Source organism: Martes martes (genome assembly GCF_963455335.1).
Source record: "Martes martes genome assembly, chromosome: 6".
Taxonomy (NCBI): domain Eukaryota; kingdom Metazoa; phylum Chordata; class Mammalia; order Carnivora; family Mustelidae; genus Martes; species Martes martes.
In genome coordinates, this window is record NC_137893.1 from 1871202 (window position 1) to 1897981 (window position 26780).

Sequence of the window (26780 nt, forward strand, 5' to 3'; positions counted from 1 at the left end):
GACCGGCTGGGGAGCCAGCACCTGGGCCCCACTCCCCCGAGCAGGGCGGAACTACCGGCTCCGCCCCGAGCGTCTTGCCAGCCAGGAACCGAGAGCAAGAGTCCACGGGGGCCTGGTCCGTCCTAGGAGGCTGCTCCGACGGGTTTGCGGCTCCAGCCCGTGCCGGACGGAAACGTGAGGCTGGCTGGCAGTTGGCCGTCTCGGATCCCAGCGAGCTGCTGCAGCCTCGCCGTCCAGGCCCTGGGGAGCCCCTGCGCTGGCCTCCCGTAGCCCGGTCTCCAAACCACCCCTGGGGCAGGGAGCAGCCCTGTTCCCGGCGAAGCGACGCCGTGGGTCCCCAAGCGGTGGGAGGTGTGTATCAGGGACCCCGCATCCTCTCTAATAAAAACGGTATTTCGTCCAAACATGCTGAAATGTACAAATTATCTACAAGGGAGGGGATCTGTGGGAGCCCGGAAACTGGGGAGCTGCTGGGATTTGTGAGGTGGATGAGATCTAAGCTCTAAGTAGAAACTTTTAATGAATTTGGTATCCCAAGGTGATAAAAATTAAGCCACCTGGCCATGGGTACCACTGATTCCTTTTTGTTTCTTTGAAGACAATTAAAATGTGAGGTTTTTTTTCCCCTTCAAATCTTAGAAGATGGGACCGATTTTTTAAAATAACCCTCTGCTCCCCAGATGCTGTTTGCTGGGCTCAGTCTCGCTCCTGACGGGGCTTGGAAGGGCCCACGGATGTGGTTTTAGGATGAGGAGTAGAAATCTTGTGCGTATTTAAAATGGTTTCTGTTGCATAAAATGTAAGAAAACATTCCATAACCGTGGGATAGCAAAGCGCTTTGAGGATAGGAAAAGCCACAGATCCTTCCCCTGGAAACACACACACATATAGTTTTGCATAAGATTTCAGGAGGTGTATAGTGGCCTTTGAAAGACACCCAAGACCCCCGGTCCCGGTCCCTTACCATGGGGCAGCGTCCCATTTGTCAAGCCTTCCGCGGGGTCTGCCCTTCCCGGGGCTGGAGCCTCCTCCTCCAGGGCCTCCTTCTCTGCCGCCCCAGAAAGGGCTGGTCTCTCTCGGGTGGAGGAAGGACTGTCCTGGGGGCGATCGGTCACAGCTGACTGCAGCGGCCACTCCCTGGGGGCCCAGCAGGGCTGCGTCTGTCCCACCCAGCTGAAGCTCCGGTGGTGCCCTTGCTCTGTGTCCGCGTTTTCTGGGTGGCTGATATTCTGAAACGGGGACAGAGTGAGGGCCTTTGCCGCAGGACACGGGAATCGACTGCAGATGGGCACAGTCATGGGCGATGTGGTGGCTCAGGGCACCGTTCTGCCTCTGGAACGTGGAGATCTGGCTGTGTCCTCGCGCCAGGGCCATCTGCCAGGTGTAAGGGCTCTGCATGGTGGGGGGGGGGGGACTCTGTGTCAGAAAAGCCTGGGCACCCTTCTCACTGCAACCCCAGCCTCAAGCCCAGACTGGGGGCTCCACGGGGACCCCGGAGCCAGTGTGGTTTGGGGCACACAGCTGTCTTTCCCCCAGCCCGACATTCTACCCCCACACACGGGACCTGCTGGCTGGCACTCTGTGTCCCCAGAGCCCAGCGCCCTGCTGCCTACACAGTCGATGGTCAGTGAGCCGAACCCAATCACGTGACATTAACAAGTCCGGACGTGGTTCTGAGACCTTGCGAAATGTGTGCTGTGGGTCTGGCTCCGTCGGCGGGGCTCTGGACACCGAGGACAAGAGCCGAGCAGAGATCGGCGCTCCCGGCGTCAGGGCCTCCCCGAGCCAGCATGGGTGTGGGGCTGCTGGGCACTTGAGCAGAGGAGAGCCTTCCTGGAGACAGGTCACATGCCCGCTCTCCACACCCCCGGCCCGTTCCTCCCGAGGAGCGCACAAGCACACACACACACACACACGCACACGCACCGAGTCAGACCGAGGCAGAAAGCACAAGACGTCGCGGCCCCTCCCTGCCCCTCCTTCTTCCAGAGCTGGGACACGAGTCCTCACAGCAACAGACGACACGGTGAGAGGGGTTTGAAAGTCAAAATTTGTCGTCTCTTCAGTATACTAACGTCTAAAAAAAAGTATTTTCACATTGTTCTGGTACCTTTAAACCATCCAATTGGCAAACAGTCATCAAATGACCCTGCTGTAGATACATTATTTATTTTGTTTAAAAATTCACCACATGCCGTCAATAATGCATGCGCCCGACACCATTGTTTCACTTTCCTCCGGGCACCAAACCCAACTTCCACTCACCTTCCACCGCGCCACGCTGGGCTGTCCGTGAGCTCCAGGAACCCCCTGAGACGGGAGGGCAGGTCCACACGGCACGTCCCCGCGACCTCACGCCCGCCCGGGAGCCACCGTGGCGGCCGAGGTCCCACGTGTCCCGCAGGCCCCGTCCGCGGTGAGACCGCACATCAGAGAGCCCGCAGAGCTGTCTCGAAGGGGATTAAGATCTTTCCTGGATGAGCAGACGTTCCTGTGCTCTCGGGGAATTCTGCCGGAGGAGAAGGTGTCCAGCCAAACCGGGCCGCAGGCGGACGGAAGAGTGACGTCCTCGCGGAGCTGTTCCTTTTCTTCCCACGTAAGCGGCTTGGAAGGTTCACCTTCCAATTGTTGTCCTTTGCCAAAAAGACCCAGAGCACGAGTCCCGTAAAATGCAGTGATGCAAATATTCTGAACAACCACGAGTCCTCTGCGGTGTCTGGTTGGAACAACCGTGTCATCTTTCTGACCTCGGCCGCCGGGGCCCGCGTGGGCGGGAGGCCTGGCGCCCAGAACACGGTCCGCCGAGCCTCGTCCCCTCCAGGCCTCATGCAGAGAAGGGCACGGCTGGGGGACACGCCGGAGCCCCACGAGGAGATAACGGGACTGGGGTCTGGCAGCAGAAAGGCGGGGGCGTGCAGAGCCCATCTGTGATGGGCGTCCTGGCCTGTGGCGCGCAAGGAGTCCTGGTTTCGTTCCCCCGGTGGTAGCCGCACAGTCAGACGCTGCTACGGTTGGATTCCTCGAGGAAGAGACGGGACACACGTTTTCTCTGACGGTCTGAGCGACGCTGCTTCCCCAGAGTCAAGGGCATGTTGTCTTCCCCAGACGGTCACTGTGGTGTGGGCCCGCGGCCGTCTGGTTCGGAACCAGAGTCGCCAGATGGCATCTCTGGCCGGAGTCACGGGACCGCCAGGGCACACGTCCAGGCCTGTGCTGCTTGCAGGAGCCCCTCACCCCGGAGGGGGGGAGTGTACAAATGTGGGGCCCGGGAAGGGGGTCGGGGGCCGGGCCCCACAGCCCGCAGAGCAGGAGGAAAGCGCACGTGCGCCCAGTCGTCACCTTCTTCCTCCCCTCCTCCTCCGTCTCCCTCTCCTCCTCCTCCTTCTTTTAAGAGAAGCCAGATATTTAAATTTTACAATGAAATATCTTAATTTTAAAGTACTGTCGAGCCAGTAGGCCTGTGGGAAGGAATCCCTAGCTCGTACCCAGAGCCCAGCGTGCATCTCCCGGATGCCTGCCCAGGGCCACAGGAGGAGGAATCACGTGTTCTGGGTTGCGCAGGCTGTCAGTGGTGGGTTCGGGGTCTGAACTCCGATGTCCTGGTGATTAGCCGGGGACTCTCGCTGCCTGGGGGGTGCTCGCTCCCCGGCAGGGGCTGGCTGCTCACCCCTAGCACTCACTGCCTTAAGGCTTAAATATAAGGGGTATTTAAGGAGGGATTTTTTTATATGTGAAAAAATATATATTCACACACACACACACACGCACACACACATTATTACCTTCTAGCTGGCTGGTAGAGGGGACAGGAGTGCCTAGAGGTTCTGGTCCCCTCCCCCTCTCCCTGGAGATGTCACCAGACTCTCGGATTCCTTCCAAATGGTATAGGGACAGGGGTGATGGAAGCCTTCCCTCCCTGATACTTCACAAAGAGATACGGTGAACTCAGCAGACTGTCTGATAAGGAGGGTCCGTGGAATCCTGCGGAATGCTTGGAATTTGCTGTCTGTGGGGCCTGTCTTCTCCTCTCGCAGGGCTCAGACCTGCCCGGGGGGCGAGGCAGCCTGTGGGGGAGGGGGTGCCCTAGCCTGGGGGCTGTCCTTCTGCATGGCTCCCTGTGGCTAGGGCATCCGTGACCCTCAGCTTTTCTCATTTCTAAAATAAGAAGGCTGCGTGTGCTCTCTCTAGTCTCTGGGGTCCGAGGGACCCGTTTTCCAATCCCAGCCCCGCGGCCTGCCTGGTGACCTTGTGTGGATTCTGTGACTGTCGATTTTCTTATCTGCGAGCCACGGCTGTTGTGATTCATTGGGCTGACGTGGCCATGCCTCCCGTGGGCTCCCCACGCGCCCAGCGATATCTTTGTTGAACGCAGCGTTTGCCCCAAATAAGAGCTGCTGGCATGCTAAGTCTGCCGTCTAACACAGAGTCAGGATGAGGAGAAGCTGGCATTTTCCAGCGCCCACAAGATTCGGAACCTGCATGGAAGTTTTGGTGTCCTAACGTGGCAACCACGTCCTAGCGTGGAGCGCTCAGAGCCTGACGGAGATGTGGCGTAAATCGTGTTTCCTCTAAGAACAAACAACAATGGTTCCAAACCTTTTCTTTCCTGTCCGAGGGCGGGAGCACCTCGATAGCCCGGTCTGAGGACGGACGGAAGCCGTCGAGCCTGTCCCCAGAGCAAGGCACATACGCACACACTCACTGAATTCTGCGTTCAAATCCGGAGGTTTCCTGGACTTGGGGAATCCCGTCCCTCGGTATTGGTGGCTTTGGAACGTCTTTCTAAGGAGGAGGCATCGGGAACAGTGGGAGGCTCTCTGGGGAGCGGGGCGGAGGGGGAGGTTACCGTGAAGCTGTGTACGTTCCGCAAACCTCTTTCTCCTGGAGACGTGGGCGTAGTTATCGCCAGTTTAGGGGCTGGAAGGAGATCTTCCTGCCGCTGTCCTTGGACTTGCCAGTGTTCTGAAATCCTAGTCTGGGGTGTCCCAGGGTACAGCAGAAGTACAGAAGCAACCAATGACACTGACCGTGACAACCACCATTATTGGTGTCCTCAGTCCCGAGCCATCCGACGCCAAAGCTGCCGACCCCACACTCCTCAATAACAAGCGTGCGTACAGTTCTTAGAAAGTCGTTCCGCTGTAGGAGAACCGCACTGCCTTTCTGCTCTGGGTTTCCAGAATATTCCTCAGCTGTGTGCAGGGCTGGAGTCGCTGTCCTGGTTCTCAGCTTCCGGTCAGTGTGCCGCTCTCCACACTTCCGGTTCTGCCGTCTGTGTCCGTCAGCGCAGCCAGAGACAGGTCCGTAGGAAACACAGATGGTGCGATTCAGCGCAGGGAGTCAGCCCGTGTGTTTCCGTGTGGAGGCGAATCTGAATCTGGGGCGGGTCACTGGTGGTGAGGGGCAGGGCCGTCGGCACAGCCCGAGGCCTTGTCTGCGGGGAGTTTCTTCCTGGTCTGGGAGGCCTCGGCTCTTCCCTTCAGGGTTTTCAACGGGCGACATGAGGCCCACCCAGAGGAGGACCACCGTCCTGACTTGAAGTCACATTCCTTACACAGTCACACAAGCTTAGGGACCTCGATCCCATTCCTGTTCACAGCAGCACCTAGATCGATGCTCGAGTCGCTGACGACCGGAGCGCAGCGCGCCTGACAACCAAACCGACCGTCCCAGCCCGCCCCTCCCCCCCTCGGACCCACCTAGTCTCCTTCGCTGGCAGTTAATCTCCAAGTGCCTAACCTGACGCAGCTGTCGCACGTGCGCACCCCTCCTCCAGGAGCGACGGTAAGTCCTGGCGTGATGTTTGCTCTTCTGCGGACACCCTGTGTTTACACTGTGACAGACAGGGAGCTATGATCAGCTCCTCTGTGTCAGACGATAAAAGAGGAGGCAAGGAAAAAACAAAGATATCTGGTCAATATATACACAAACATATTCACAACAACGAGAACAAACACTCATGACGATGACAGTCCTCTCCTGCAGCGCGTCACCAAGCCGGAGCCGGCGTTTGCAACTGCCTTCTCCCTGGAGCCATCCCCGTTCCCTTCACTCCCAGCAAGCCCTCAGCTGGGGTTCATTCCTGAAGGGGCTTGGCCATTCCTAGTCCTCCTTGAATTGAGTTGCTGAGGTTTTCCACCCATCTGAAGGGATCATTTTCAGGGCTTGGTAGTCCCAAGAGACACCCTTAGAGATCTCCTGTATCCAGACACATCCGTCCTCACCGCCATTGTGGAGTAGCGGCTCAATGTCCCCTTGGCGGTCGGGGTCACTCACCCCAGCCAGCACAGGAGGCCCATCTGTGCCGGTGGAGTCAAGGCTGGAGGGGCTCACAGCAGCCGGCTGGAGGCCTGAACTTCAGCTCGGTGAAAGCCGCATCTCCTGGGGGAAGCATTTCTCCCTCTGGAACAAAGACCTCTAGACGAGTGAACCTTAACGTTGTGGGGATGGGAAGCAAACATTTTGCAGTGGGTCGCTAGGGTGTGAAATAGGGCAATTTCCTCTTTTTCTGGCTGTTGATGAAGATAAATACGTTTGAACTCTTCTTTTGAAGGCAAGAAGCAGACGGGATTTACTAAAAATAGTCAATACGTGGGCGTTCCAAAACCAAATAAAGTCTCCAGAGCCCTTTGGGTGTCTGCTTTCCTCCTTCTGCACTGAACAGTGAGAGCGGCTCCCCTCCTATTTCCAGCCTCACACACATATGGTGCTCAGACCCATGCAGTGATGTGCCTGGGTCCTAAGTGGGTACTTTGCATTTCACTCACTTAATCGTTCATTCACTTATTCACTTACTCATTCACCCGTGCATTCACTCGTTTACTCGTTCATTTACTCAATAAATATTTACGAATCAAACAATGTGCCCAGCCTGGTTCTGGGTGCAGGGCACGCCCCTCTGAGGACAATACAAATCTTTCTGCCTTCAGAGCATTTACAAGCAAGTGCATTTCAAGAAAGTAAGCTCCTGACCCTAAGGCTGTACAGGGAAAAGACTAGAAACTTTGATGTCCACCTTCACTTAGTGATGCCTTGATTCACTTCTGTGTGGCAGACAATGTGGTCACCAGTGGAGGGTAAGCCAGAACATGACGATGACAGTATTTCCCTGGAGATGTGTGTCAGCCTTTCTCCTTAAGGAACATGACAAGAGCTTTAGATTTGAGAAGTTTCCCAAAACTTCTCTTGGATCCTTGAGAACCAGAATGACCCATTTTTACTGGGAATAAAGAAAATACATTAACAAAGAAAAGAGAAACCATATGATCTCATAGATGTGGAAAAGCACTTGACAAACCTCATGATAAAAATGTTCAGCCATCTTGGAATAGGAGGGAATGTCCTCAAGTTGATAAAGAGAATGGATGAAAAATCTATAACAAACATCTTATTTATTGTAAAATAATAATTATTCTCTTGAGATTGGGAAAAAAGATGTCCTTACCACTTCCTTTCCACATTTTGTTAAAGGTTTTAGATAGTTCAATAAGGCAATAAACAGCAAAATGACATAAAGAGAGAAGCAAAAGAAAACTTGTCATTCACAAATGACACTGATGGCACATATAGAAAAACCTACAAAGTATACAAAAAGCATTTCAAGAATAGATGCACTTAGAAAGTCACAGGATATAAGGTGAATAATGAGAATCAATTGGATTTCCTTAAATTTGCAGTGAACAATTGGAAAAACAAGAAAAAAAGTCCTACTAATGAAAATAGCATCAAAAACAGTAAATGCCTAGGGATAAATATAGTGGGATATATGTAAGACCTTCCCACTGGAGAATAGGATACATTGCTGATAGACACGAAAGAAGGTCTGAATAAAGGAAAGATGTACCATGTTCATGGATCGGGATACTCAATATTGTTAAGATGTTAATTTCCCCAAATTGATACAGATTCAATGCAATCTTTATCAATATACCAGAAGAGTTTTTTAAAATGTAGAAGTTAGCAACATGATTCTAAATGTTATTTGAAGACTCTAGGACCTAGAATAGTCCCAACATTTTTGAAAAAGAACACAGCTGGAAGATTTACACTGCCTGAATCATGGCTTACTATAAAGTAATGGTTATCAGGACAGTTTGGTATTGGCAAAAAGGTGGACAGGTAGATCATGTAGCAAAATAAAGTCCAGAAATAAATCCATGCACTATAAGGTGGATTGATTTTCAACTAGGGCCAAGTTAATCAAACAGAGACCGCCAAATCCCTTTAGGCAAATGTTGTTGGAACAACCACCCATCTGTATGGAAATAAAAAAGAACCTTGAACTCTTTCTTTCTGTCTACGAATAAATTAGTTTAAATGGAGCATAGACCTAAATATAAGTTTCAGAACCATAAGGCTTCTTCTAGAGGGAAATCCAGGAGGAAATCCACATGATTCTGAGGAAAGCAAAGATTTCTTGCACAAGATGCTAAAAGCACTAACTGGAAAGAAAAACATGACAAACTGAACTTCATGAAAATTAAAATTTTCTGTTCATCGAAATACACCTTTAAGAACAAAAATGGGCAAGTCATGAACTGGGAGAAAATACTTGTAGCACATATAGCTGACGAAGAGCTTGTGTCCAGAATATATAAAGTTCTCCTACGAAACAACAATAAAAGATGAATAAACAAATGTAAGAGGAGCACAGGCTTGAACAATGCATGTCAGCAGTGAGCGTGGAAAGTGCCCAACATTCTGAATCCTCACTGAGAGTCAAATCAGATGCGAAGGAATGCATTTCCCGCCAGCAGTCAGAGTGGTGAATCGTGGCTGTGAGGTGGGACAGCCACATTGAAAATCCTGTGCAGTTTCCACGAGTTGAACCCCTTATTTCTGTGATCTGGGTATTTACCCTGGTGAATGAGAATATGTGTCTATCGGAAGATTTGCTGGGAGGGCACAACCTCTCAAACTGGAACCGAGGGTCCCGTAACTGAGAAACGGAGACGCGCACTGTTTGCACACCATGACGCTACCCACGGTGACGCTACCCACGGTGACGACACCGGTCACAGCACCAGCACTTCTCGAACATGGTGACAAGGAAGCCAAGTGTGGGGACTGTGCCCTGCTGATTCCACATCCACCAAGTCCGGGACAGGCAGCACGGGTCTACAGGGACAGGATGGGGCTTTGATGGGAAAGGCACAGACGGGAACTTTCTAGGAGGGCGGGGAGTGTGCTCCTGGTGCTGCGTGGGGTGGCATTGGTGGGGGGAGCATACAGGAGTGAACACACACCAGACATGTGAGTTCAGTGCTTCACTTATGTGAAAAGAGAGAACATGCATTAGTGCATGAGCTCCTGCTGCTCCTGGTGCTGACCCCTCCCTGGCGAGGGGCTCACCCGGCCTGCCCGGGAGATACCTTGGGCCCAGCCTCTGGAACCTGTGGGTTCTGCTCCCCGTGACTTTGGGCAAGGACTTTGGAACCAGACTTTCCTCCAGTATTAATTGGTGTGAGACCCCCCGCTTCACATTCCACGGGCACGTTTGGAAGCTGTCCTGGGGCACACACAGGGGGCCCGCGGACCCCAAGGTATGGAGATGTGGTCCACATTGCGAAGCACGTCCCGATGGAAGGCCAGACGGACAGTGAAGTCTCCCTCTTGTCTCATAGACAGCTTCCAGGCTTCGAAGGGCACAAAATCATCGTCGAAGGAAATGCACAGATAAACGGCAGCCCCTGGAGGGGTCCCTGAGCTCTGAGACAGCCCCAGCTGCTGCTGCAGGAGCTTCAAGCACCGTCACGAGGCATACATTTTCCCCTAAAAATTCTGATTATATTGCACACACCGTGTCGGCGCTCTTGCATTTAACATACAGCAAAAAATGCTCGCGCGATGGATTACAATTTTGCAACAACGAGGTTATCTGTGACCTGGTGTCCTTCCTAGAAAGGCAGGTGGGAGGGAACCCGGGTGCCCCCACAGGGATGGTTTCCAGCCCTCGCCCTGTGCCTTGCTGAGGGTCGTGGGATGCAGAAGGGAGCAGGGTGGGGGGCTCAAAGCAGGGGGCTTTCTGAGACACAAGGACGCTGGGTGGGCTCCAGGCCTGCAGAGAGCCCCGCCGGGGGCCAAGGAAGCAGAAGCCAGCGCCCTTCTGTCCTGCTCGGAGGCTGTGTGTGTTGGCGCCTTCCTCAGGGGACGGTCAGTGTGTGGGGACAGCCGTGGGTCAGGTGGCCGGCCACAGGCTGCAGGGAGGACGGGAGGTCCCCACAGAGGTTCTCCAGCTGCGGGCGGAGACGGCCCTGACCGACTGTTTCCGCCCCGCCAGTCTCGCTGCTCAGTGTCCCGCCTGGCGGGAAGCCCAGCCGGCCTCTCCTTGTTTCCATTGTGAGTGGAGCGCGGAGCCCCGCCCAGGATGGGAAGTGCCCCTTTGAGCACAGAATTTTTTTTTTTTTTTTAAGATTTTATTTATTTGACAGACAGAGATCACAAGTAGGCAGAGAGTCAGGCAGAGAGAGAGGAGGAAGCAGGCTCCCTGCTGAACAGAGAGCCCGATGCGGGGCTCGGTCCCAGGACCCTGGGATCATGACCTGAGCTAAAGGCAGAGGCTTTAACCCACCCAGCCACCCAGGCGCCCCTGAGCACAGAATTCTTGGGACAGCAGGGGTACAGGAGGCCACGGCAGCCGTGGGCGGGATGGTGGGGGGCCCAGCTGGGCGGCAGTCAGTGGGCGGGACCGTGGGGACAGGGCGGGGCTGCAGGGTCCCGTCAGGCTGGGGCTGCAGGCCGGGGTCAGTAGCAGGGCTGCTGGGAGGATGGCGGGGCTCCCCCGAGCAGGGCTGCTCCCCACACCCCGTGCCTCCCTCTCTCCAGACAGTCCCTGACCATTCCAGGGAGTGCGCACATGCAGTTGCGGAGGCTGGCCGTCCTGCTCCAGCCCCTGGGTGGGGACGACCGCCTGGTTGTTTGTCTCTTCGTGGCCGTCACTCGGCACCCTGGAAGCTCTCCACGCGAGCTCGGGCATCGGACTCAGGGCTGGTCCTCGAGAATCCCAGGGAAGTCCCGAGCGGGGGCAGGGCCCAGGCTCCCGTCCCAGCCAGCCTCTGGGAACCTCTGGGGTGTACCAGGATCCGGGGCAAGGTCCCTGCGGCAAGGCTCTGAGCCCCGCCCTGGGGTCCCTGTCGCTTCTCGTGATCCTGGGATCATGGCAGCGCTCCAGGCTGCGTTTCCTCGTCTGTAACATGGGACACATGATGTCGGCCAGCCTCGCCCGGACATGCCCCCCGTGGAGAAGGCTGGGGGTGGACAGTGGGTGTCACTGATCGGGGACCGGGCCCTCCTGTGCCCGAGGACGCATGGCCCCCCACCGCCGACCTGAAACTCGCTCTTAGCTCCAGCTTAATACAGTCTCTCAGGGAGAAATTTCTCTTTCCCATCGGTGTGTGCCAGGCGGTTAGCACAGTGACCGGTACACAACAGGCACTTACTCGAGGCTCAGGAGTAAATGACCACAGGACTGACTTCGGGATTGCTGGCGTGCACACAGAGCCGCTGCCGGTGGGAGGGGTCTGGTCCTGCCCCTCACTGGGGATCCAGGCCGGTGCTGCTTCGTGGGGGACGCCCAGCCTCCCCCGGAAGGCAGGTGGGCAGGATCCCCGTGCGGACGCCGGTCCAGGGACGTGTGCCGGGCTCGGTGCAGCTCAAGCCCGGGAGGGCGGCCTTCATCCTATGCCAGCTGCATGCAGAGCGCCGGCCCCCCACCCCCTGACGGCTGCCAGGGCTCCGGGGCACGCCCTGGGCACCCACTTGTTTATGTTCCCGGGATCCAAGCGCAGCTGGGCTAGAGGAGGGCAGGGCAGCCTTCGCAGTCACAGGTGTCTGGGAAGCAGTCTTTGAAAAGGCTGTCATTAAACCCACACGGCCGGGCACCGGGAGGTCGGGTCTGCGGTGGCCGACGGTCCTGCCGGCCTGGGACCTCCCCCTCCAGGCGGATGGCGCGTTCCTGCAGTGTCCAGCCCGGACGCCGGTGCACAGCCACGCTCAGAAAGGCGGAACACCGTCTCCCAGGAGGGAATTTAGGCCATTGTTAAAATCAACCGGCCAGAAACCCCACACTTGTCCGAACACTGGGAGAGGAGCCGGGGTCCACAGAGGGAACCAGCAAGTGAGGGTCAGAATCTTCTTAATCAATGTCGGGCCCTCCGAGCTCCGAGAGGGCTACACTGGGGTTGAAGGCCTAGGGGCTGTTGCGAGCACACGCGGCCCTCCGGCCCAGCCAGCCGCGCACCTGCAGCCCGTGCCCAGGAGGCCGTCTACTGAGCCGCCACCCCCGTGGACCGGCTGTGGGCACACGGGTTCCCCACGGGGGGCCCCTTTCGGGAGGCTAGACTCAGAGGGGACAGGGGGCCCAGACAGCGCAAGGGAGACAATGGACTGTCTCCAGGTAGGCGGCCGTGGGAGGAAGGGAGGGAGGGAGCAGGGTTCGTGTTAGGACGTGGGATGACGGAACCGGAATGGATGCTGATCGGCTTGGAGAGAGGGAAGAGGGAAGAGGGAAGAGGGAAGAGGGAGTCCCAGGCTTCTGGTCGCAGCTGTGGGCACGGGAGGGGAGCGCCGTGGGCTCAGGGAGGGTGTTGGGTGACCCTGTGCTGTGACATCGGAGATGACCCAGGGCTGGTGAGGGTCAGCTAGGAATGTGTCTGTGGGGCGATGGCGTGGGGAGACTGCTAGCGACCCACCTGAGACCCCACAGCCCCCAGAGAGCAGTTCCTCTAAGGGGAGCCCTGAGGCTGGCAGTGAGGGCACGGTCCCCCCGAGGCAGAGCTGGCAGGGGCCGAGGGGGAGCAGACAGCGGGATGCCCGCGGTGGGGGAGGGTCCGTACCCCCAAGGGTGGGAATGGCCACGGGCTGTCCACACGGCAGCCCACCCTCAGCCACAGTTCGAGCTGGTCAAGCCAGCAGCCCGGCTCCTGCGGCTGGAGGGGAGGGCCAGGTGGCCCCTGTCTCCCCGCTCCCCTCCATGCCCCGCAGAGCCCTGGCTGCAGTCTTTTGGACGCCAGTGACCCGCGGCTCGGCTCAGGTGTGGCTGGCCGGGAATGCAGCCTGGGGAGGGGGTGGCCAGTGTCCCTGGAAGCCAGCAGGTCTTTGGGGCAACGGCGCTCATGCCGGAGCCTGGATCCTGGAGCCGGGGCCCACGTTCCGTCTGAGCTCCCTGTCCACCCACTGCACCAGCCAGGACTGTTGGAACGTCAGTCACAGGAGTCACCCCCCCCCCGCCCCCAGTTCTGGCTCATGTGGATGCTGGTTTGGGGCAAGGAGACAGGGCATCTCCCCTCCCCACTGCCCCTGTGTTGACTTTGCTCCCAGGCAGTCTCATCTGGGGGCAACGGTCCCCCAGGGCGCCAGAGAGAGGAGAGGACTCTCCCCACGGGGTCTTCTGGGTCCTGCCTAGAGAAGGGGGGTACCCGGCCGCAGGAACCATAGGTCAGCACGGGAGGGGAGGGATTTCTCCAAACGAGTGACCCTGGACAAACAGCGACAGGTACACACACGTGTGCGCATTCTTAATGTCCCCGAGTCTCAGTTTCCCCATCTGCACAGTGCGCGTCCTCTAACCATACCCTGCTGAGTGAGTTCTGGGTCTGAGCTGAGCCGATGCAACCGGGGGTGCGGCGTGGAATGGTCCACCTCTGTCTCGTGTGCGCAGGGAGGCTCCGCTCAGCGCCCGGTGCGGGTCGCAGCTGCGGGTTCAGCTCCGGAGGAAGAGCTGGGGACGCACGGACGGGCCGTGGAGTCCGCCCACGGGTGGCCCGAGAGCGAACCCAGAGGCCCGGGGCTCTGAGCCTCCGGAGGGCTGGGTAAGGACGAGGAGCGGGCCGGGGGCATCCGTGAGGGGCCCGTGGGAGGGCACGGGGTTGAGGACGGGTTCCCTGCCCCACCTGCCGTCCTGCTGATCGTCAGCTCCCTCGGTCGAAACCTTGTGTGTCCACGGCCACGGCCGCGTCCACGGGGACTCGGGGCCGCTGCTCTGCACTATGTATGTGAGCTTTACGATGACATCTCTGAAGGTTTCCCGCGTCATTGCTTCCTTGCAAGGGGACAGTGAGGAAGCGGTAGGAAGGGGGGCTCCTTTCTGCGTCCCTGTCGGCCTCTCTGGGCCTCCCCACATCCCACCGCCAGCTCCGGGTCCCAGCCCGCAGGAAGTTCTGGACGTCGCCCCCGCAGCACCGCCGACTCTCGGATTTGTCACCGGGCCCCTTTTAAACATGCGTCCCTGAAAGATCTGAACGCCACGACTTATAGACGATCAGAGGCTAGTTTTTGCTCCCGTCTGCCCTACCTGGGACCTGCCCGAGGCCAAACTTCGTGTTCCCCTCCAATCACGTCCGGAGAAGAATGCCGTGTCTCGTCATAACTGGAAAGGTGTCTTCTGTTCAATGGCCTTTCCTGAGCCAGGAGTGACCCTTCTTTGACCTCACCGTAAATTCTGGCCAAACGGCTGTGAAATCTGGCCTCCCCCATTTCTGCTCGAAGAGAGACCCTCATTTTAGATGAGCGAGGAAACCGGCCCAGCCCCCCTCGGGCGTGTCACGCATATACTTGCAAAGGCGAAGAGAACGGGCCAGCAGGCCCCGGTTCGCTCAGCCAATCAGCCTTTGCATTTGCTATCGAGACAGACAGATTTTCCACGGACGAGCATTTTTTGGCTCAATCAGCGGCGCTGTAAACAGAGGGGCCCCGGCAGCCGGGGAAGCCCCCCGCCCCGCCCCGGCATCTCTGCGACCCGGGGCCCTGGGAGAAGGCGGCAGGGGTTCCACGCTCGCGGTCCTGGAGCGGCCCAGATGAGCGCAGGGCGTGGGGCCTGGAGTGGGTGCGAGGCCACCCCGCCCGGGGACAGCCGAACCCTCCGTGAACCACGGTTTTCTCGAATGATGGTTCTAGGAGCAGAGCTCAGTGTGCGGCCCCGCACGGGACGACGGCAGGGAGGACGGGGCAGCCCGGCCGCGAGCGGACCTGCGGCCCCCAGACCCTCGTTTTCCTCCGCCGGTGGCCCGTCTTACTCGTCCGGCCTCAGGCGACTCGAGCAGCCGCCCTGCGTGTCTTGTCCTTCATAGACGGGGACTGTCAGGACCCACGGCTTGTGGACAGTCCACAAGGTCATTTATCCTAAAACGCTCCACGGGAACTGCTCCGTGTCAACGCGAGGGAGGCTGCAATGGTGGGAGGCTGTTGTGTTTTTGCGGCATGAAAGTTTAAGGTCGGTAAAACCAGACGCCGTACGCGCGTGCGCTGACAGGGCGAGAGGCACCAGGAGGAAAACCAGCCGGGGACAGTTACCCCGTGTGACTCCCGACACAGCAGGAGCGTACGTGAATCAGGGCCACAACACGTTTCAGCAGCGCGGAATAGAGACCCCGGCTTCAGCTCCGTTGGTGAGAGAAACTGTCGATGATTTAATAAATGGTGTTGGGACACTCATTTATTTATTTTGGGGACAAAGATCCCAATTCTCACTATTTGCAAATTTTCAGGTAAGAAACTGAAGGTCGTAAAAACAATTCCAAAAATTAAGAATGAAAACAATTCATAATGAAAAAAATCATGAAAACAATGGAAAAAATAAAGTGGCTTCAGTTGTCAGGGGTGGAAAGGCCTCCCTCCCTCTCTCTCTCGGTATATAATTGTGTTTTAATGGTGGGGAAACCAAGGCTTGAGGAGGTTACATGATTTTTATTTTATTCAGTTTATTTTATTCCAGTACAGGTAACATAGGGTTATTTTAGTAGAAAGTCCCTCTTAAGCAAAACCTGAAAAGACAAAGAAATGAGAGACTGATCAATGACCACAACGAGTTTGTTGGGGGCGCCTGAGGGGCTCCGGGGGGGGAAGCCTCCGCCTTCGGCTCACATCGTGATCCCAGGGTCCTGGGAGCGGGTCCCCGCCGAGCAGGGAGCCTGCTTCTCTCTCTCCCTGTGTCTCCCGGCTCGCGCGCTCTCTCTCCCCATCAAATAAATAAATAATCTTTTAAAAAATTCGTGGCTCCAGTCATTTCCACTAGCCTTACCGCCGAATGTCAAACACAGGAGCAGCGAGCTCAGCCCTGGGAGTGGCTCCTGCCGCAGGGACAGCACAGGGACAGCGCAGGGACGGCACGAGGTCCGAGGTGCACCTGCTGTCCGGCCGGGCGGGTGGAGGGTGCTTGCTCCTCAGCAGCCCGTGAGGAAGCCCCATCGTGGGGAGGAGGGTGGAGGGAGCGCCTGGCCCTGGGGGCGCCTTCGGGCCTTTCTCAGCTCCCCAAGCCCTACCCGGCAGAGCCCGGTGCAGGGAGCAAGTCGGACTCTCGTGCTTCCAGGCCTACGTCTGGAGGAGCTGAGCTGTGGGCGGCACAGCAGGAACACCCTCCCCTGCGCTGCTGAGCGGGGCCCTGCCTGCCTGGGCCCTGTCCCCCGGTCCGGAGAGCGCGGCTCCCTCCAGGACCTGCGACGCTTCCCATCGCTTCCCCTTGGCTCTGATGCGTCCCTGTGGGCTTCCGACCCACGATGCTCCATCGGCTCCCGTCCTACCTCCTGACGGGGAAGCGCCGTCATCCGCGGACCTCCACGGCCAGCGGCCAGCTCGCCCCGTCCTCACGGCGGCTTTCTCACAGAGCAGGGAGGGGCCCCAGGACGAGGGGACAGGGGCAGGGCCTCCTCCCCGTCCTCCCGATCACAACCACGGGCTCAGCGAACGCCCGTCTCCTCCTACAGACACAAGACGAAGAAAAAAAAAAAGGGAAAAAATGCGCTTGTCATGAGAAGTCGGGCTTTACTCTCTTACCACGTTTCCCTTATGAACTAGAGGGGCAATGCCCGCGCTCACCAGGCTGCGCGTTGTCCCTGGCGGGCACCTGGCGGCCACCGGAGCTCGGCTCCGGATCCCGCACAGCATTCGTCTTCCTCAGCCCGACCTCCTACCCCCGCGCCGCGCCCTGCAGGCCTGTCCAGGCCGTCCCGGACGGGAAGATTTCCTCATCTTTTATAGCCGAGTAATACTCCACTGTGCGTACTCCGTCCGTCATCCAGCCGCGGACACCGGTGGTCCCACGTCTCGGCGACGGTGAGTAATGCTGCAGGGAACATGGGGGCAGATCGTCTTTTGAATTAGTGTTTCCTTTGGACAAAGACCCAGAATCTCCATTACTGGGCCTAGGGTCGCTCTATTTTTAACTTTCTCAGGAACTTCCTCACTGCTCTCCACAGCGGCCGCACCGTCTGCGTTCCCAGCCGCGGTGCACGAGGCTCCCCGTTCTCCGTCCTCACCGACACCTGCTGTTTCCTGCGTTGTCGATTTCAGCCGTCCCGACCGTGGGAGCTGGAATCTCACTGCGGTTGTGACGTGTCTTTCCCTGGTGCCGAGGGACATCGGGCATCTTTCATGTACCCGTCGGCCATCTGGATGTCTTCTTTGGAGAAGTGGATTTAGGTCCTTTGGCCATTTTGTGATTGATGGGGTGTTATTATTATTATTATTTTCGCTATTGAGTTGTATGCACTCTTTATATCTTGGATACTAGTCCCTTTCCAGATGCGCGGCTTGCAAACATTTTCCCCATTCCATAGGCCGTCTTCTTCCCAAATTGCTGGTTTCTTGAGCCGTGTGGAGGCTTTTCTGTAACTGACAGGTGCAGTCCTCCTGGTTCCTGTTTTATCTTGTCGCATGGGCCGTAGGCGTCATATCCAGACTTCCCCGCCAAGACTCACATCGAAGAGAATTATTCCTGTTTTCCTCCAGGAGTTTTGGGGCTTCCCATCTTGAATTCATGCTGAGTTAATGCTTCTGTGAGGGGGTGAGACTCGTGTACATGTCGGACGTGTGACTATCTGATCATTCCAGCCCCATTTACTGACAAGACGTCTTCCCTCCGTTGAGTACTCCAGGCTCCCTTGTCGAGTGTTACTGGACGGTGAAGCACAGCCAACTTGTTAACAGACATCCCCGAGGCATCACTGAGGATTCCACTCGGACTGGATGGAGCGGAAAACCCGCGTCAGAGAGACAAATGTTTATTTTTCTTTCACACGAAATATCTAAAACGAAATACATGAATCATGTAAGGTGAATCTGGAGGGATGCCGTCTGGAGTTGGTTTCCCTGCTCTCAGGGACCCAGGCTTTCCCGTCTGCTGCAAATTTCCTCATGGTTGCAAGATGGCGGCTGCAGCCGGGCCATCACGTCTCCATTCCGTGCAGCTGGATCGGGCCTCTGCAGCCGCTTTCCCGGAAGCCCCGCCCGACTGCAGCTCGGATCCTTCCTGCAGGGGAGGGAAGTTACGGGTTCACACGAGGCAGCTCTGCTTCCCGTGACTCCGAGGAAGAGAAGAAAGGCCGCCCGACTGCGGTAGGGGGCGTGGAGGGAGCTGCTGACCTGTGGATGGAGGTATGAAGCCTCTCCCCTCCTTGTTCCCGGCCGGGTCACCCCTTTCTCTGCACCCCGCCCCATTTCCCCGCCGTCCTGGACTCCTCATGGCCGCCCCCACAGGAGAAGCTGGCGGCCGAGGCTGTGCTCAGTCGTCATGCACTGTGGCCGGTCGATCTGTGCTGTGCGGTCCCCGCCGGGCTGCCCTGGCTCGTGGGCTCGACGGAACCAGGGCTCTGCAGGCCCCCGGGGCCGCGCTCACTGTACCCCCGCCCGCATCGCCCGTTGGGCCCTGAGCCCTCCCGCGCAAGCCCCGTGGGAAGGCCGGCCTGCGCCTGTCACTCGGTGAAGCCAGAGGGGAGGACGGGGCCCAGGAAGCCCCGGGACAGGCTGCTGGGGGTGGACCAGGACGACGTTACCAGCGTCCTTTTTTGGTTTTGCTTTGTTTTGTTCTAAACGCTATAATTTAGTCAAGCTATCTCTCTATGGATCCCTACCCCACTGGGCTAATGACCATCTTCTTAACAGAACGGTATTTTTGACGACGAGGCATCTTCTGAGATGGCTTTAACTGGACAGAGATGGCAGGGCTGTGTGTTCGCACACACGTGGAGTGGGACCCTGGCCCTCACCGGCCGGCAGGGTGGTGAGCAGGATGGTGCCTCCAGGAGCTAGAGGGGGAGCCAGGCGGCCTGGCCCGGCATTAACGCACCCTGGCCTTCTCTTTCCAGAATAACCGGTGCATTTATGAGGTTGCTGCTGAGAATGACAAAGAAAAACGCACTCCAAATCCCATCGCCTCGTACTGACCATTGGTCGTGTTGGGTCAACATTTCCGAGATTCCTCGAGGCAGCTCTTCTCGTCGGAGAGTAGCCAGAGATCATTTTACAGAAATCAGATCAGTGATTTTTAAAGTCGGTCACTTAGTAGATTTCATGTTACTTGTAATTAGCCAGAGAAAAGTAAGGGAAAGAAAGAAAGGAAAAAGAAAAAGAAGGAAAGACAGGTTGATGCAAGTTTTTATTAAGTAAGTGATATTCGTTCTTAAAAACCTAAAGGATCAAAAGAAGGAAGCTAAGAAATGGGGGTGAAGGTCAGGTTTCTTTTTTGAAATTGAGAACTTGCACATCATCACTTGAAGAAGGTCTGCTGGTGTCCCCTGGGCACGGGCACCCCTCCTGGCCACGCCGGCTTCCACGGGCGACGCACGTCTGCAGGCTTGTGCTCTCTGCACCTGCCGTGGCCCCAGCATGTGGTTCGAGGAGGGTCCGCAACTTTCCATTCCTGCCTTTTCTCTTAAGGTTTTTTTTTCTTTTTAATGATTTTATTTATTTATTGGCTGGAGAGAGATCACACGTAGGCAGCGAGGCAGGCAGAGAGGAGGAAGCAGGCTCCCCGCCGAGCAGAGAGCCCAGGGCCCCGAGGTCATGAGCGGAGCTGAAGGCCTAACCCACGGAGCCCCGCGGGCGCCCCTCGCTCTCAAGCTTTAAAACGCTTCAGACTCGGTGGCCGGAGGGCGGACGTTTCGACGTCCAGTGTTTCTCCGGGGAGGCGTGGTGCTCGGCTGGCCGAGTCCGTCGCGTTGGGAGCCTCGTGATCCTCGGGGAGCCTGACCCCGAGGGGCTCTTCTGGAACCTTCCGGCACGCAGCACCGCTGGGAGAGCCCGAGGCCGGCCGGTCCCGGGGCCGCCGACGCGGACGTGCAGCCTCCGGTCGGACGCTCCGACGAGGTGCCCTTAGCCCCGGGGTCCGGTCGGCCACTGGGACGGGGCTCGGGGCCCAGGCCGGCGACCGAGCGCTGCTGGAGCGACAGGGACGGTCCCTTTGCCCTGCGGACGCGGTTTCTGCTGCGCTTCGGGAAAACCATCCGGCTCCGCAGGGAGTTCTCGCTTCTGACACGCCCGTCTCGCTTCCGTCCGCTTCTCCGTGGCCAGCGGCGCCTCGTGAAACCGCTGTTTTGGACCATGTTTGACCTCCGCGACGCTGGGGTTTCGCGTGTCCGACCGAACGCTCCCCGGCTCCGTGTCGCCCTCGTGTCGGCTCCCGCGGCGCGGGTCACCGGGCGGGCGTCGCTCCCCTCGCCGTGGGCCACCGGCCCCAGCGCTCTCCCGTCTCCGCGGCGAGCGCGTCCCGCCGGGCCGCCCTCCTCGCGTCCGCTCCTCCGCGGTCTCTTACTCTATGTTTAGCTGAACCTCAGGTGACCCACAATGACAGCTTTTCCTCCCATTGCTGGGCGTGTGTTTAAGGGGCGGTTCGACCTCAGTATTTCTCGTGCGACCCCCTCCCCTCCTTCCCGTTTTCCTTTGAAGCTGGGATGTGCCGAAGCCCCCCACGGCCCTCCTCCCTCCCTGACTTATTCCTCCTCCCCCTCCCTCCCCGTTCCCCTCCCTCCCCCCTCCCCCCCAGCACCACCTCCCCTCGTCCCCAAGGCTCCACTCTGTTGGTCCCCGTGTTCTGGTCCGTCCCCATCAGCTCCGTCGGGGGCAGCTCTCTGCACAGCGGGTGGTGGTGGGACAGGACCTCGGAGCCCCGGGCACTTTTCATGTATTTTCCCTAAATGGCCCATCAGATCTTTCTTTTCAAATTGAGGCTTATTAGTGAAAAATTTCAAAAATTTGTCCACTGACTTTCTTCTCTGAGATTTTGTTTCTCACGGGTCAGAGCTGTTTGTCAACTACTAGACTTTCTTTCCCACCATGGTGCTTCGTTTTTAAAAGATAATGGCCTGAGGGGCATCTGGGGGCCGTTGGTGGAGTGTCTGACTCTTAGTTTGGGCTCAGGTCATGATCTCAGGGCCACAGGATCCAGCCCCGCGTCTGGCTCTGCGCTCAGTGCAGGGTCCGCTTGGGATCCTCTCTCCTTCTCCCTCTGCCCCTCCTGGTTGAGCCCCTTGCCCAAAATAAATCTTAAAAAAGGGGGGGGGGCGCCTGGGTGGCTCAGTGGGTTAAGCCTCTGCCTTCGGCTCAGGTCATGATCCCAGGGTCCTGGGATTGAGCCCCACATCCGGCTCTCTGCTCAGCGGGGAGCCTGCTTCCTGCCTCTCTGCCTACTTGTGATCTCTGTCAAATAAATACATAAAATCTTTAAAAAAAAAAAAAAAGAAAGATAGTGGCAGGTACTTGTAGTCTTACCCTCTTCCAATGTTACTACTGTGTGTTTGCGCTGGTTTTCCCTTATTGCTGAGGTTTTGTAGCAGATAGTTCTGGGGCCTGGGGTTATTGGCAGTTAATGTCTTTAAATAATTTAAAATTTAAGGTAATTTCTGTAATGGTCAACATGTAGGCCTCCTCTTTGGGACACCTGGCACACTGGATGGCCCCCTCCTTGGGTCCCTCCCCACATGGTCACCCGCCTGGACACGGCCCCCTCCTTTTAGGGGGCTTCAAACCCCCAGACTCGGATGCCCCCACACTCTATCCTGGGGGCTCCCACTCCTTGTGTCTTTCCTGGGATGGCTTGCAGGTGTCTGTAAGGATTTCTGGTTCATTCCAGCCCACGGTCTTCTACCCCCAGTGACGGATCGCAGCCCTCCCTCCCCCCACGCCCCCTCCCCCCAGCTTTACCGACTGTCCTATCTGCACCCCAGACCTTGTGCTGTGTCATGATCCGTGCCTGTCTCTCTTGCGGGTGTAGACCCTGTGGGGAGGGGGTGTTCTATTGTGTTCAGCGTTGTGCCTGGCACAGAGTAGACAGTACGGAGGCACTGGATGGACGCAGGTGGTGAGTCATGATGAAAGTAATCTCCAGAGTTAGAGAGAAAGCCTGGATCCTGACCCAAAGTCTCCTGTTTATGGGACAGCTCTGTGACCAGGCCTCTGACCTCCCCTGACTGTGGTGGCCGCTGCCATTCCCTGGGGACTTTCTCTGCAGCTGAGGTCACACGTGCTCCCAGAGCCCCTGCGTGCAGTAAGGAAGGGGCCGCCCAGGCTGGGAAGCTAAGCAGGAGAAGGGGGATCCGTGCGTGGCGAGGTCCAGGAGAAGCGTCTGCACCCTCAATCCCAGGGAGGGGGACCACACGCCCACACCTGTCGGCTGGGCCTCCCAACAGTGGGGAGCCCAAGGTGCCAAGTCCCTGGTGGCCCCAAGCCGGTGGCCTGCCCTGTCCACGAAGGCCCATCCGTCCCGTGCCGCGGCCACCCTCATGTGCGAAGAGTGACCGTGACCGACTCAGCTGGCCGTCTCATGACATCAGTGGCTCCTCCCTCCTCGCCTCCCACAAGCTCGCCGCGTCCACAGTGCTGGGCAGCCGCGGGTGCCGCTCCTCACAGACACCACTGGAGAGACCGAATTCCACAAGGTATGGACGGAGTCAACACGGCATCCTCGCTGGGAATGTCAACCGTCAGGACGCGGTGTGCCACGCGCCATTTCCGTCGTGTCAGGTGAACTCCCTCCGTCGCACCGATGGTTACAGAAGGTCCAACAACACCCACATCCCTGAAACCTGTCATCCTACTTCAATCTACAACTGACTCTGGAATTCGGTCTTGCTCGCCTGGTTTTCTGCGAGTTCCAAATGGCGAGCCCTTGTGAACCTGACGCGCGCCCTCGATAGCTTTCCCTCGAGATGCGGAGCAGGAGACCCCTTGTCTTCCGCGCCAGCTGGCTGCGCGCCTCAGCGGTGGTGCAAAGAGCTGACAGAGTGTGTGAGGAAAGCCCCCGCTTAGCGGCACGTGGGTGCAAAGGCCCTGGGGCAGCGGCCCCGCAGGGGGGCAGGTGGAGGGTGCTGGGGTGTTGGCTCCGGAGTGCAGTCCCTCTCGGTGGTTCGAGCTTGACGGTTTGTGAAGAGCTTCCGTTGGGGGGAATCTGCAGCGAACGTTTCCGTCGTTCTCGCCGGACGGAGACCTGGGACCGGAAGCATAGGGAGGCCGGTGCTTCTGAACATCCGCCTCTCCAGCCCGGAAGCCGGCAGGGTTACCTCAGCCCTCACTTGGCGCTGCTGGAACAGCAGGCGGGGCGGGTTTGCTGCGGGTCACCTGTCCCCTTGGAAGGGCCTTTCCACCTACCCGTCCCATCAGGAATGGCCTTCAACATAACTGTCCCTTTAGGAACAGACTTTCAACCGTGGGAGTGGCCTCCTGACCTGTCCCCTCAGGAACGGCCTTTGCCTCCAGCTGTTCCCTGGGAGTGGCCTCCCCACATGCTGGGGAAGAGGCCGCCCAGCTCCGTCCCGATGGCCTCCCAGCCGTTACAGCAAAACCCATGGACTCGTTCAAGGCTTCTCTCCCCTTTAATCCAAAGGACATACTCTTTTTGAAAATAAAACTTGCGTCGGGCTCTGCACTCGGTGTGGAGTCTGCTTGACATTCTCTCTGCCTCTCCCTCTGCCCCTCCCCCAGCTGGCGTGCACTCTCACTAAATAAATAAAATCTTTTTTTTAAAAAAAGAGAAGAAATCTGCTTATATGTGAAAAAACAGTCATTCACTAGTTCTGAGCTAGCCTATTGGGATATTTCCAGACTTGGTCCTGAGTGTGCCTTCAGGACAGGTGGACCCCTGGATGGTCCTGCCACACGGACCCAGGGGGTCCTTGCGTTTCCGGGTCCTGGGACAGTGCCGGGCTCTGCCTCCCCTAGCACGGTGGTGTGATTCCCTAAGAAACACAAAAGGCGGCCTCCGGGGGCCTGAGGCCCTACCAGCCACTTGGAACATGGGGCAGAACGGGACGCGGGCCTGTCTCCTGGTGCCTCCCTCCCAGAACCCGTGAGCCCGGACGCCCCCCTCCCCGCCACGCTCCACTCTGCTCCGGTGGGTTCCAGATCACCTCCTGCGCCCTCGGCCCCCCACCTCGTACCTCATCCTTGTGGGCGGAGGCCGGTCCTCGAGGGCACATGTCTTTGAAAGCGGCTTCGTGTGAACGAACTCTCGCAGCAGGCGAAGGGCTCTGGGGGAGGCCCGTGTCCCAGGCTGTAACGCGCCAGTCTTGTGGCCCAGTCTGTGCGCTGGCTCGGGCCCCCCCGTCTGTTCTGTTTTCTTGTGACTGGAGTTTTCCTAGACGCCTGTTTCTGGATCTCGATGAGCTCCAAGCTTGTAAACCCGGGGCCGTGGGGTCCCGAGCGCCCGACCACACCCCCTCTGCGCCGAGTGCGGAGCGACGCTCTCTGAACGCGACGGGGGAGTTCCGGGGGTTCCCGCGGCATTTGCACAGCTTTCTCGGGTCTGAGTCCGGAGACTCCGAGTGGCCGATGCGAATCGCCCCAACCTCTCACGGATTTCTCCCACCACTGGGAAAGCCCTGGCTTTGGGGTCAGAATGATCTGCTTTGAGTGCCAGCTCCCATACTTTTGGCCAAATGTCTCCTCTTCTGAGACCTGCTTTCCTCCCCGGGTCTTCCCACGAAAGTCAAGACTGACCCGAGCAGTTGGGGCGTCCGGCGAAGGCCCTGCGCTCCCCTGCCTGGCCCCGGGGGGCCGCGGAAAAGTCGACGCTGTTTGCGGCCTCTGTGCAGATGCCACGGGCTCTCTCGCTGGGTCTGTTCCTGGGGCTGGGCCACGAAAGGACTGTCCAGGAGAAGGTGTGGACGGGAAGGAAAGAAACATCACAGTGAAGCCCGGCAGGTGTTCTCCAGGCTGTTAGCCGGGAAGGTGCTACCTGGACAAATGCTGGTGCTCCGGGTGTCGGCAGGCTGCGTGCTGTGCTCCCCGAGGCTGCAGGCCGGCAGCTGGGGGTTGGGGTGGGGTGGGGCCGGGCCTCTGGGTCGGCTCTGGGGCATCGCCACAGCCATTCCGGTGCCGTCTCTGGAAAGTGGGCGGCTTTCCAGGGGATTCCCAGAGCCTGCGCTCCCCAGATGCGTTGCTGGTGACTGTCCAGATGTTTTAAGCTTTTGGTCATTTTCGAGTTGGGGCGTTCTGATGCCGAGCCCTGCCACGCCCCTGTCGGTGTGCTGAGGGGCTCACAGGGGTGTCCAGGGGTGCCGGGGCTAGCCCAATGCCAACCCTCTGCACACCCACGGAGAGGGACCTCCTTGCCCGGGACTGGGATCCGAGGGGCCTCTGACTTGCTGTGGCCACGGGAAGTGGGGTGCCCGGGCCTGACCGACGGTGTGTGCTCACCCCTCCCCACGGAGCCCTGTGCTGGCACGGGGGGCTCAGCTGCGGGAGCCCGAGCCCCCAGGGAGGCAAGCCATGTCCAGCACTAGCTCCGGCAGAGGGGGAGCTGCTCAGCAAGGCCGCCGGCTGACCCCGAAACATGGACCCCCCAGCCCCCACCCCAGACCCGCCCAGAGGGCTCCCAGGTTTGTGAGCGGAGCCAGGGCTCGTCTTGTGCCTGGTCACTGAGGTTTTGTGGTTGTCTCCTTCGGTGGTCGCTGTGGCGAGGGACGGACCGCTTGCTGGTACGGCATTTGGAAAGGACGAAATGTGCAAAGTGGGGAAAAGTCGCCCTAAAGTCCGCTGTGGGAGAAAATGGCCGTGAACACCTCCGTGCACGGCAGGTTTTGTACGTGTGTTTACAGCCAGTCGGAAAGCAAATGTCTCCTAACGGGCGGCTGCTGTGGGCGAGGCCGCGACCCCTTGTGCTCTGGCCGCTGGGGAGCTCCTGGGGCCCCTCCTGGCCCGACTTCGGGCACCGGGTGGACGTTTGTTCTGACTGTGCTCGTCTGCCGGTCTGCGTTCTCCTGCTGTACGACCGGGGCACTGCCTTCCTTCCCGTTTCTCTGATTTCTCTACGCGGGTTTTTATCGCATTTTATAACACGCATTTTCTGTGAAGTTCATCAGCTACACTGAAGACAGCACAGTTGTGGTCGGACTGCGTGATGCGGCGCCCAGGCCCGGCTCCCAGCCGAGTCCCTTTCCACTTCCCGGGTCTCACCTTCATGGCAGTGTTCACCGTGCGTCCCCCGGCCTGGGGCGGGGTGGGCCTGGCCTGCGGGGGTGCCGTGGTCATCCTACAGACTCCGTGATGAGGGGGGCTCAGAGAGGGCCCCGAGGAGGGACATCGGATCCACAAAGTGACCAGGAACGTTCTTGCTCTCGGGGGAGCTTCTGGAAGTTTCCTGAGGTCTGTCTTCAAGTGCAGGAAGAGAACGAGGCTGTCTCAGCGGGAAGGTCAGCGGCCCCAGTGGGAACTCTGACTCGGCGGGGGGTCGGGGAGCATCTGTGTGTCCCACCCACCGGCCGGACGGGCTGGGAGGCCCCGCTCTGTCCTGGGGTCTCCTGGGCCACCAAGTCCCCTTCCAGCTCTGGTGGCCACAGGCGCTCTCAGGTGCTCTGAGCAGCTCCAGGCCTCGTCCGGTGCCCATCGGCGTCCAGGGGGGACGAGCGGGTCACCCTCAGCTGTTTCCAGATGCCGGGGGAGAAGCCCTGCACGGCCCGCGCACGGTGCCTCGAGTTTCTATGGCCGCAACAGGCCCAGCGCCCCTGGGACTCGTGTCCGGGGAGGGGCCGGGGGGCCCCTGTGTGGGGCTGAGCTTCCCGAGCGTGTGGGTGCGCGGG